The 9,293-nt window shown below is 41.4% G+C and overlaps 1 long non-coding RNA gene across 2 annotated transcripts; it reads left to right on the forward strand.

The window, feature by feature from the left end:
* Window positions 1–263: 263 nt before the first annotated feature.
* On the forward strand, window positions 264–4,350 carry LOC131699611 (uncharacterized). 2 transcript variants are annotated; one of them, XR_009308213.1, is made up of 7 exons: window positions 264–370; window positions 694–881; window positions 1,605–1,913; window positions 2,066–2,171; window positions 2,689–2,829; window positions 3,152–3,271; window positions 3,717–4,350. It is a non-coding gene; the product is annotated as an uncharacterized LOC131699611 (long non-coding RNA). The 2 variants fall into 2 exon arrangements; XR_009308214.1 differs by having other exon boundaries at window positions 319–335.
* Window positions 4,351–9,293: the final 4,943 nt, after the last annotated feature.

Consider the following 9,293-nt stretch of genomic DNA (forward strand, 5'->3'; position numbering starts at 1 on the left):
TTCATTTATTCATTCATTTAGTTCAACATTTATTTATTTATTCATTCATTCATTCATTCATTCATTTATTTATTTATTCATATATTTATTTCACGTTTGCCGCTTTGCTATTTACATTCCACAGTGCGCTTTTACATTCCCGGAACTGCATTTACATTTCGAAGCCTCTTCTCTATTTCTTTTTACATTTCACTGTGACAAAACCCCCTGTCAATCACAGCTAGTGGGCGGTATCAAGTACACTATTGGCTGTAGGAAGATTGTCCCTCCCTGCTCCAGGGAACACAATCGATGCCGATGTGAGCTCGCTAGACCACTGTGTGTTGGAAGGTCGTGTATGTGAGCATTTTGTTTCCAGCGCCAGTTGCATGTGAGTTTAGAAGATGGAGAGGTTCATATCTTCGCTTCTTCGTGAAGCAGCGGATCGCTTAGAAAACACACCCAGATCTCAATTTCCTCCACCGACAAATAGAGCCACGACTGCACGAACCCAGGCTGTAGACAGTATAGAAATCGGCCTCAATTAATTATCTAGCTAGTAGTTTAATTGTTTTGCTGAGCATTCTCCTTCAATTTGTTCTTAACCGTACTGTGTCTGTTTCAAGTGGGTTAGATTCACAATTTCTGCATGCTATAATGGTATAGTAATATTTTACAGTTTATATTTTTTGTCCCTCTTTTTTTTTTTTCAAGGATTTTCGCCCCATAGAGGATCGTCTTCAAAAAGGAGACGAGCGTTCCCACTCCAGCGCCGTGTTGGTGTTATTACACTCACAACTTTTGCTGTCTAAAAGGGAAAACCGTTTCCACGGTGCCGACTAGACAGCAGAAAGACGAATTGAATGTAGCAGGACTGGGGGAGAAAAGAATCTCCTTTCAAGGTACGTTTATGCAAATATTCTGTCAAAATGAAACGGTTTATTTAATAGTACATATACTGAGCATCACAAGAAACGTATCACTATTATTTAATTCGAAAAAAAAACCAGATATATACATGATGGACATTGACAAAATGTCCGCTGCTCAGCAACGGTGGCCACACGCTTGCCTGAGAATTCCACAGTACCCCCTGTCCCCTCATAACTGTATACAGACAGTACAATGTCAATTGTTAATCAGCACATTACAATCTTACTGCACCTGCTGTAAAACAGAATTAGTCATTCTAGCGAAATTATCTAAAAAGTTTCTTTCGATGCTCAGTATATATCACGACTCTAAAAGCAGATACAAATAAACCTAATGAGAAGCTCTATAATAACAAATAACGCGATGTAGAGCTTAATGCAATGTTACCTTCGATATTTTAGACTTTTTATTAAACCACTGCTCAATGCTACTGAAATGTCATCAACCACTATTAGTATCATAAAGCTCCCAAAATCCTTTTAGATGCCACTCCTAAGTAAATGTCTGGAATTTAGTTTTGGATTGTTTTGCAGTTAGTGATCCATTCAGCTTTGTGTTGATGCTATACAAAAATAAAACCAATAAAAAACCTATGCTGCTTTAGTAGCAGCAAAATACAAGGTTGTGTATCAGTGTGTAAGATGTTCGCTAGATTCACATTTATTACATTTGTGTTCTTTTTTTATGTCAAGGTTGTGACAGCAGTTGTGAAGGATTCAGAAGCCAGTTATTCGAATCTTATCCCAAACTGAGTGAGGGTGGTGGATTTGAACTAATGAAGATTTCAGGATCTACGAGAAGCTGGATCTTGGCTGTTAGTCCTTGCCCTAATGAGGGGTACTCGGCAAAATATTTAAGGGACCCAGAAACCCAAATTGTCTGCTGCAATTCATTTTGTAGGTTCCTGGACTGTCCTTATCCACTGGGCCCCTGATGAAGTGCCTCTTTTGTGAGAGACTTTTCTTTCTCAGAAATAGTCACAGTGACAGCTGTAGCAGCAGGTATAGAGTTTTTGTTAATGTAATTGGTCAATGTTAAATACAGTACATTAACTATTTTGAAAGGTTTACTTGCAGTAAAATGATGAAATTTGCATGTAGTGGGTTTCAGGGAATGTTTGTGCTAATGTAGTCTTACAAAAAATTGTTCTCAGTGAAGAAGACAAAAGCATTATACTGCAATTGGCATTAAGCTGGGATCTTCCAGGGGTGACAGAAGAAAATAGGCATTGGCTAATGGACAAACTCCTCCTTCACGCTGTAAGTAGGTTTGTTTCGTGCATATCCATGTTCGGTTTACTCATTGTACTGGTCAGTTGTGTAATTAACCTACAGCAGGGGTGGCCAAACCCAGTCATGGAGAGCCCCTATCCAGCAAATTTGTTCAATAAAAGGAAAGCTCTTGTGATTGAGGTCTGAAGAGCGAATTTTTAGTTGAAACAATCACTAAATGACTTCATTTAACAAATACACCTGCTTAATTCAGCACATTGAAATTCTTCCATGTGTTTTAGACATTGATAATGAAAGGTGACCTATAAAATCCACTGGATTGGGCTCCCGAGTGGTGCATTCGGAAATGGCCTCCAGTAGGAGTGCAGGGTGCGCTTTACGACTCTGAGGTTGCTGGTTCGATCCTGTCGTTCCTTTGCCGGCTGGGGATGGGAGTCCACAGGGCTGTTTGACCACCCCTGACTTACAGTTATTATGCATTTTAATTGGGTACATTCTTTAGTTTGCTTATTACTCTATGCTATACTCTTCTTATTTGTGGTAGGTTATTGTAAGAACAACTCGACAGGTTAAACAGCTGAGGAAAGGACTGAAAGAGACATTGGTCTGGCCTCTCCTGAAGGAAAGAAGTGATATTATTCCACTGATGTTTCCGAGGGCCTCTGACACACTATACACCTCCCCGGTGTGTTACATTTTATTACATGTTGTTCCCTAATTAAGTTTTGAATGCCTGTGGCAGTGTGTTACTGTTTCAGTGTTTTGATAATGTGATTTACTAGTTATATTTCTAATTCTGAAGTTTATATATTTTTTGGTGTAACTGTGAAGCTCATATACTAGTATGTTTTGGTCTACAATATAAAACCCAGCTTGTATAGAGCTTTGAGATGAAGCTTGGTATTGAGCCATTTCAATATTGGAATGGAACAAAAATGGCCAATAAGGTTCAGAAAGAGATCCCCAGCCGTTCATTCATTTATCTATTCATTCTTTTTTTCCTCAAGATGATCCTTGAAAGAATCACCTGGCCCACACTGAATGTGGAGGAAGATGATGATGAGGATGACTGTTCTCTTGAGACTAAATGCCGTATCACAGGCTTCTTCAGGACATTCATTGAAACGGTATAATTTAATCTATTAATCATCGCCATGTATAATTTTATTTTAACCACCCAACTCATTCTTACCTTATATGAGAAGGGACAACTTCTTATTCTTCATCACTCAAAACAGCATTTGCCACCACTTCATATGTAATATTCCTATACAAAGAATACATAAGCTAATGTTCACACTGAAAGGGAATCTAATGAATAAGAATAATCTTGTAGAGGAATAACATTTTGATGTCACTACTGTGATTTTTTTTTTTTTACGACTCAGAGCACAAATACAGCCTTCATGTCTTTTATATGCAAGTATTATATGTACAAAAGTAGATAATACGTAGCACATTATAATAAACAAAAGCAAAAATATTTGTTACTTTTCAAAAAGCTGACTTGACAGTACTCAAGACCCTGTGAAATTTGAAAAGAGGCATTTATTTATTTTTTTACTTTTGTAGCATCACCAAGAGTGCTGATTGATCTCCTCAGATTCTGGGTTGGATGGGGGGTCCTCCCGAAGGAGCTGTCTGTTGAGGTCACAGATACCAAACTGCCCAAAGCATCCACCTGCTTCGAAACCATTAAACTACCCAGACACGACTTTCACTACTCATCATTTGAGGAGGATCTTCTTTCCTGTATATATACTGTGGACACCGGCTTTGGACTTGTCTAATTTAGAATTCTGCCATGAGAAATCTGTTTGAACTCCTTCAGGGGCCAAACTGTTATTTGATTTGACAACTAGAAATGTAAACATGACAAAGTAAAAAAAAAACATCCAGGTTAATGTTCTGCTATATAAATACTAAATGTACTAAGAAAGAAATTCAAATTAACGACTGGCAATTTTATTAGGCCATTTTATTATTTTGATTACAATAAATAATGCACTGGGGGGGGGGGGGGCAACAACATTTTTTTTTTCTTCTAAAATACTTGCTTAAGTTTGTGAAAACATCTGTTAAATATCAACATAAGCACAGGAACTATTGTCATTTATTTATTTAACAAAGTCAGTGCTATGACAAAAAATACAGCTGTCCCAAACAATAAAAAAATCATCACATTTGGATGTCTGTTTCTTTATAATTTAAATTTGTTTGCCTCCTTTTCTCACCCAAATTGTTTTACCTGTCACACTAACAAATTACAGGAACTGTTGAAAAAACAACCACTAATAATATAAAAATGATGATCTACCTTGTATACTATGATATTATAATATTGTGAGGTATTAGTACTTGCCAGGGTTCAGAAGTATAATACTAAGAAAGATTAACACTGATCAAACTACAAGAATAATGTATTGGTATTGTAAAGGCAGTCATTACACAATGTATTGGTATTGTAGAGGTAGTCATTACACAGTGTATTTTATTAGGTATTCAAGCCCTTTCAGTCACCCCAGCTAGCCTTTTCAGTTTACCTCAGAGACTGAACATTCTACCGCGAAACTGGCGCTCATCGTTTAGTCTGACTAGTGAACTTCAGAACATTTCCCACCATCATCCTCCTGCTCAAGTGTCTATGATGGGGAATGCAGTGCGTTTCAAGCTATTTTAATTCATGTCGGGTTTGCGTTTACGTCCACAGTAGCGAATATCAAATGAATATCGATCATCAAGCTAACTTTACCTCGGTCCTCCCCTCCTGTTCTGAAAAAAAGACTGCTAAATACGCTACACTGACACATTGGACAAAAGGTACTTGAACAGCTGTCGTTATTTAACACGGCACACATAAATTACACTATCATAATTTACAGTTCTCAAGTTATATAGCTATACATTTACCAATTAAATTATACAGTATCCTTACCTTGAAAAAATGTCTCTTTCTGGCGTATTTTAATAATAATAAAACAAATCTAACTACCTATATCTTAGCTATAGGCTATTCTATTAAGATATTATCACTCACTCTGTCCTCCTCTCTCCAACTGTCGCCATCGTCTGCGAATTCGCTCGAGCATCAACTTGATTTAAGCAAATGGAAACGAACTCGCGCGTGCACCCTCTCCCCATTCTCTATTAAACTTCATACAACATTTAAAATAACTATAGTCATTATGTCCTATCAGTGCTGTGAATTACTCCCATATATGTTAACCTATATAGTTGTTACTTTTCAATATATTACTCATATATTACTATTCAATATATTAATTTAAAGCTTAAAGAATACACCAAAATACATTTAATACTTAAATTTAATTAATCAAGTTAAGTTGACACTTATTTAACAAGCTTGTTTAATAATGCTTGTGATCACTAGAGACACAGTTTACACTTGTAATTGCAATGTTGAGAGAGTCAGCGATCGCCAAAGCTTTTTTTTTTTTTTTTTTTTAATGGGAAAAGCGGAACTCTGAAACAAATCAGTGCACGGCATAAAAAATGCCTTTAAAATAGAAACTATAAAACAACTATAATGTATGTATCATTCTAATTTACTTGTACTTTAATTTTGGCGTTATTTTATAGTGTTATTTTATAGTGTTAGTTATAGTGCTATTGGCATCAGAAAAAAATCATACAAATATGTAAATTAACACACATGTTTTTTTCTACCGTTATAGCTTCGGTTTTAGTGTGTACTGGCCCACCTTTGGCCCAGCATTGGCTCAGCTATGGTGGCTGTATTCTGCTGTACCGAAATGGGCCAGTGCGGGTTTTGCATGGGCTGAACATGCCCATGGTGCCATGTTTTGCCCTCATGGGCCCAATACGTACATGTTTGCTGGGAGTTACGGGAATGTAAGCGCACTGTGAAATGTAAATAGCAAAGCGCCAAACGTGAAATAAATACATGAATAAATAAATAAATGAATGAATGAATGAATGAATGAATAAATAAATAAATGTTGAACTAAATGAATGAATAAATGAATACATGTTGCAATTAATAAATTGATTTATTCATTCATTTATTTATTTCAACATTTATTTATTCATTTATTTATTTCTCTATGTATTTATTTTTAATATTGCCACGGATAGTCCTCCATACTCCATAAAATACAGCGATCTGATAGTAAAACGTATTTTGGTAACTTGGAGAAGAAATACCTTGGGTTGAGCAATACTGTTGAGTGGAAACGGCGCTGCAGGGGTGAATCACATTTGCATACCCATAATGCACTCTGGCAGAATCTAACTTCCTCTTATGAAATGCATGTTATTAAAATATCATATTTAAATCTAAATGTCAACATACAGTACTTGTATACTGTTTTGGTTGTTTTTCTCAAGAATTAGACATTAAAATGCTCGTTTAAACCAAACAAAAAAAAAATAACCGTCCTTTGTTACAATAGCAATATGAGTAGGTTGCCTTCTGCACTAACAAATGTTAATATACTCTGGTTTCTCTTCAGTTCGAATAAATCTTTCTAAGACTAAGGCTTAGAGGGTAGTGGCATTGCCCGCTCCCTCCGAGGGTCTGTGAGAGGTTTGTTCGGGTGAGGAGGAACAGAATTTTTTTTTTTTTTGACTGGCTTTCTTCAGCTCGGCAACTTTTTGGAAGACTAATGCTCAGTCTGGTTTTGGCTTGCCCAATCCAGGCCGAGGGTCTTTCAAGATTTTGTTGACTGTTGAGAGCAGTTCTTTCTTTTTCAGGCGGTTCCAGTTTTTTTCTTTTTCAGGCGGTTCCGGCTTTTCCAGACGTTCCTGGAGTTAGAGAGAAGGAGGACCTACCATCCAGACGACCTTTGAGGACCCTTTGATGACCTAGACGACCTCATCCCCAGCCCTTGATTGCAATCGAGATCCAGACCGAGAGAGCAGCAGGCGCCCAGCAGAGGGCGCCATCTGGGAGGAGCAGAGGGCGGCCCCGGACCCCGAGGAGGCGTCACAGCCACGATTCTTCCTACGTGGTCTCGGTGCCAAGCAGCGCCCCCTACTCCGCCAGGGAAGGACACCGTTCACCTGGGGAGGGGGTCCCTCTTGCGAGGCGACCATCTCCTCAGGGACTAAAGTAATAGTTCCTTCAACTGCCCAGATTTGCTGCTTACGTTGTTTCTTTTCCGTAGAGAGAGACAACCCGGACGTCCAGAGGCTTCTCCCACCCCAATCGGAGGAGCCAGCTGAAGGATGGCGTTCCGGCCAACCCAGGAGACCAGGAGGCACAATGCGGTGCGCTTCACAAGGACCCAGCAAGAGGAAACGGAACCAGGACTGACGAGACTGGAGTTCAGCCGGACCATTCTTCAGAGGGGTATGGGTTTTTCCCCTTCTGACTTGAATTGTTTGGTGAAATTGCCAGGGCTTAAGGAAGTGTTTGAGGTCAGTTTTAGGAACCCCCAAAAGTTACAAGAAATGTGGTCCTTTTGGGGGGAGAATAAATATCTCGCTCCATACAAAGAATTTTGTGTGGATGCACTGACAGACAGAGAAATGAAAGTTGTTACTGTCCAATTTTTCAATGAGGCTGTTAGCGACTATGATATTACAACATGGCTTAACCGCTATGGGAGGGTGTCATCAGAAGGGAGGAAAATTACAGATGAAGATGGGGTTTGGACAGGAGCCAGAAAGTGGCTGGTACGCCTTAATGTTGATCCATCGGGCATTGGAGGCGTCCGCCACATTCCAAACTCCATAGTGTTAGGGCCCAACAGAGGGCTGGTATTCTATAATGGGATGCCAAAACTCTGCAGGAAATGTGGGGAATTAGGACACCTGGCGGCCGCGTGTACTGTAGTCAAGTGCAGGAACTGCGGCGCCCCCCACGAGACCAGCCACTGCAGAGAAGAGAGGCAGTGCAATTTGTGTGGAAAGAAGGGGCACCTGTTTAAGGACTGCCCCTCTTCCTATGCCAACATGGCCAGAGCCAGCAAGGCAAATACGAACAAGCCTAGGCCTGAGCAGGAAGAGGGAGCAAGTAACAAAGATCAGTCCACATCACCACCAACAGTATCCAAGACCCAGACTCCAGCACCACCATCATCACCAGCACCCCCCTCACCCCCCCGCCCCCGAGACATGTCCCGTTTTACGAGGACCCCTTCCCCCAGCCCAGAGAGAGAGTACAACAGCTACTCCACTAGCTCCTCCAGTAGCTCCTCTGATGCAGAACACGAGGCAGGGAGGGAGCCCGGACCCAGCAGCGGCCCCCCCCTGAGTAGGGCCCTCTCAGCGCCAGCACTCCCCCTCGGCTCTCGTTATGACGCCATAAGGATTGAGTCCGTGGGGGAGGAAAGCGAAAGCGACAGTGAAAGTGAGAGTGAGAAGGAGGGGAAGGGAGTGAAGAACCAGCAGAGGGTGGGGAAAAGAAAGGGTAGAGACGAGGGGGGGAAAAGAAAGAAGATCAGGATCAAAGACAGCAAGTTGCAGGTGGCCCCCATAGATCCAAAACCAGCTAATGTCCACACAAAGTCCCCAGTCTTGCCCTCGCAGGCAGAGACGGAGGCGAGTGGGACGGCTACACTGCCGCCTAGTGGGCAGGTAGCAGCCAGCCAGGGCATCCCCAGCCAGCCTTCCCAGTCGTTGGCACAAACCCTAGCACACCTCGCAGAAGAGGTGTTCACTAATGCACCGAGGGAGAGGTCGGGGTCAACACCTTCCCTGACCAGCAGTACCTCGGTAGCAATGACCCTCTTCAAGCGAAGGGCCTCCCTTCAAAGCATCCTTGACCCCCTCCCTTGTATGGGCAAAACCAGGGGCCCCCTAGAGGTCCTCCTAGATACAGCACTGGAGGACATGGGAATACCCCTGGACGCGGTAAGCCAGAAGTCTGCTAACAGCTCCAACTCAACAGACGGTAACAGCCAAAGAATGCTGTCTGTCATAACCCCCCCCCAGGACAAAGCTGACCCACACGTTCCGAGGGGCCCTGAGCAAGTTCCACCAGACTTACCTTGTGGGGAGTTGAATAGCCCCAACAACTCCACGTACTGTGCATATAAAGACGGTGCCTTCTTGGACGAGGCAGCAGTGAGTACCTTCTCAGGGGTGATGGGAGTTGCAAATAAGCCCAAGCCCCCTCGAAGCAAGCGTAGAGCTAAGAGTAGGAAGAGTGTCCCGACCTCCCAA

Source organism: Acipenser ruthenus, chromosome 23 (assembly GCF_902713425.1).
Source record: "Acipenser ruthenus chromosome 23, fAciRut3.2 maternal haplotype, whole genome shotgun sequence".
NCBI classification, from domain to species: Eukaryota; Metazoa; Chordata; class Actinopteri; order Acipenseriformes; family Acipenseridae; genus Acipenser; species Acipenser ruthenus.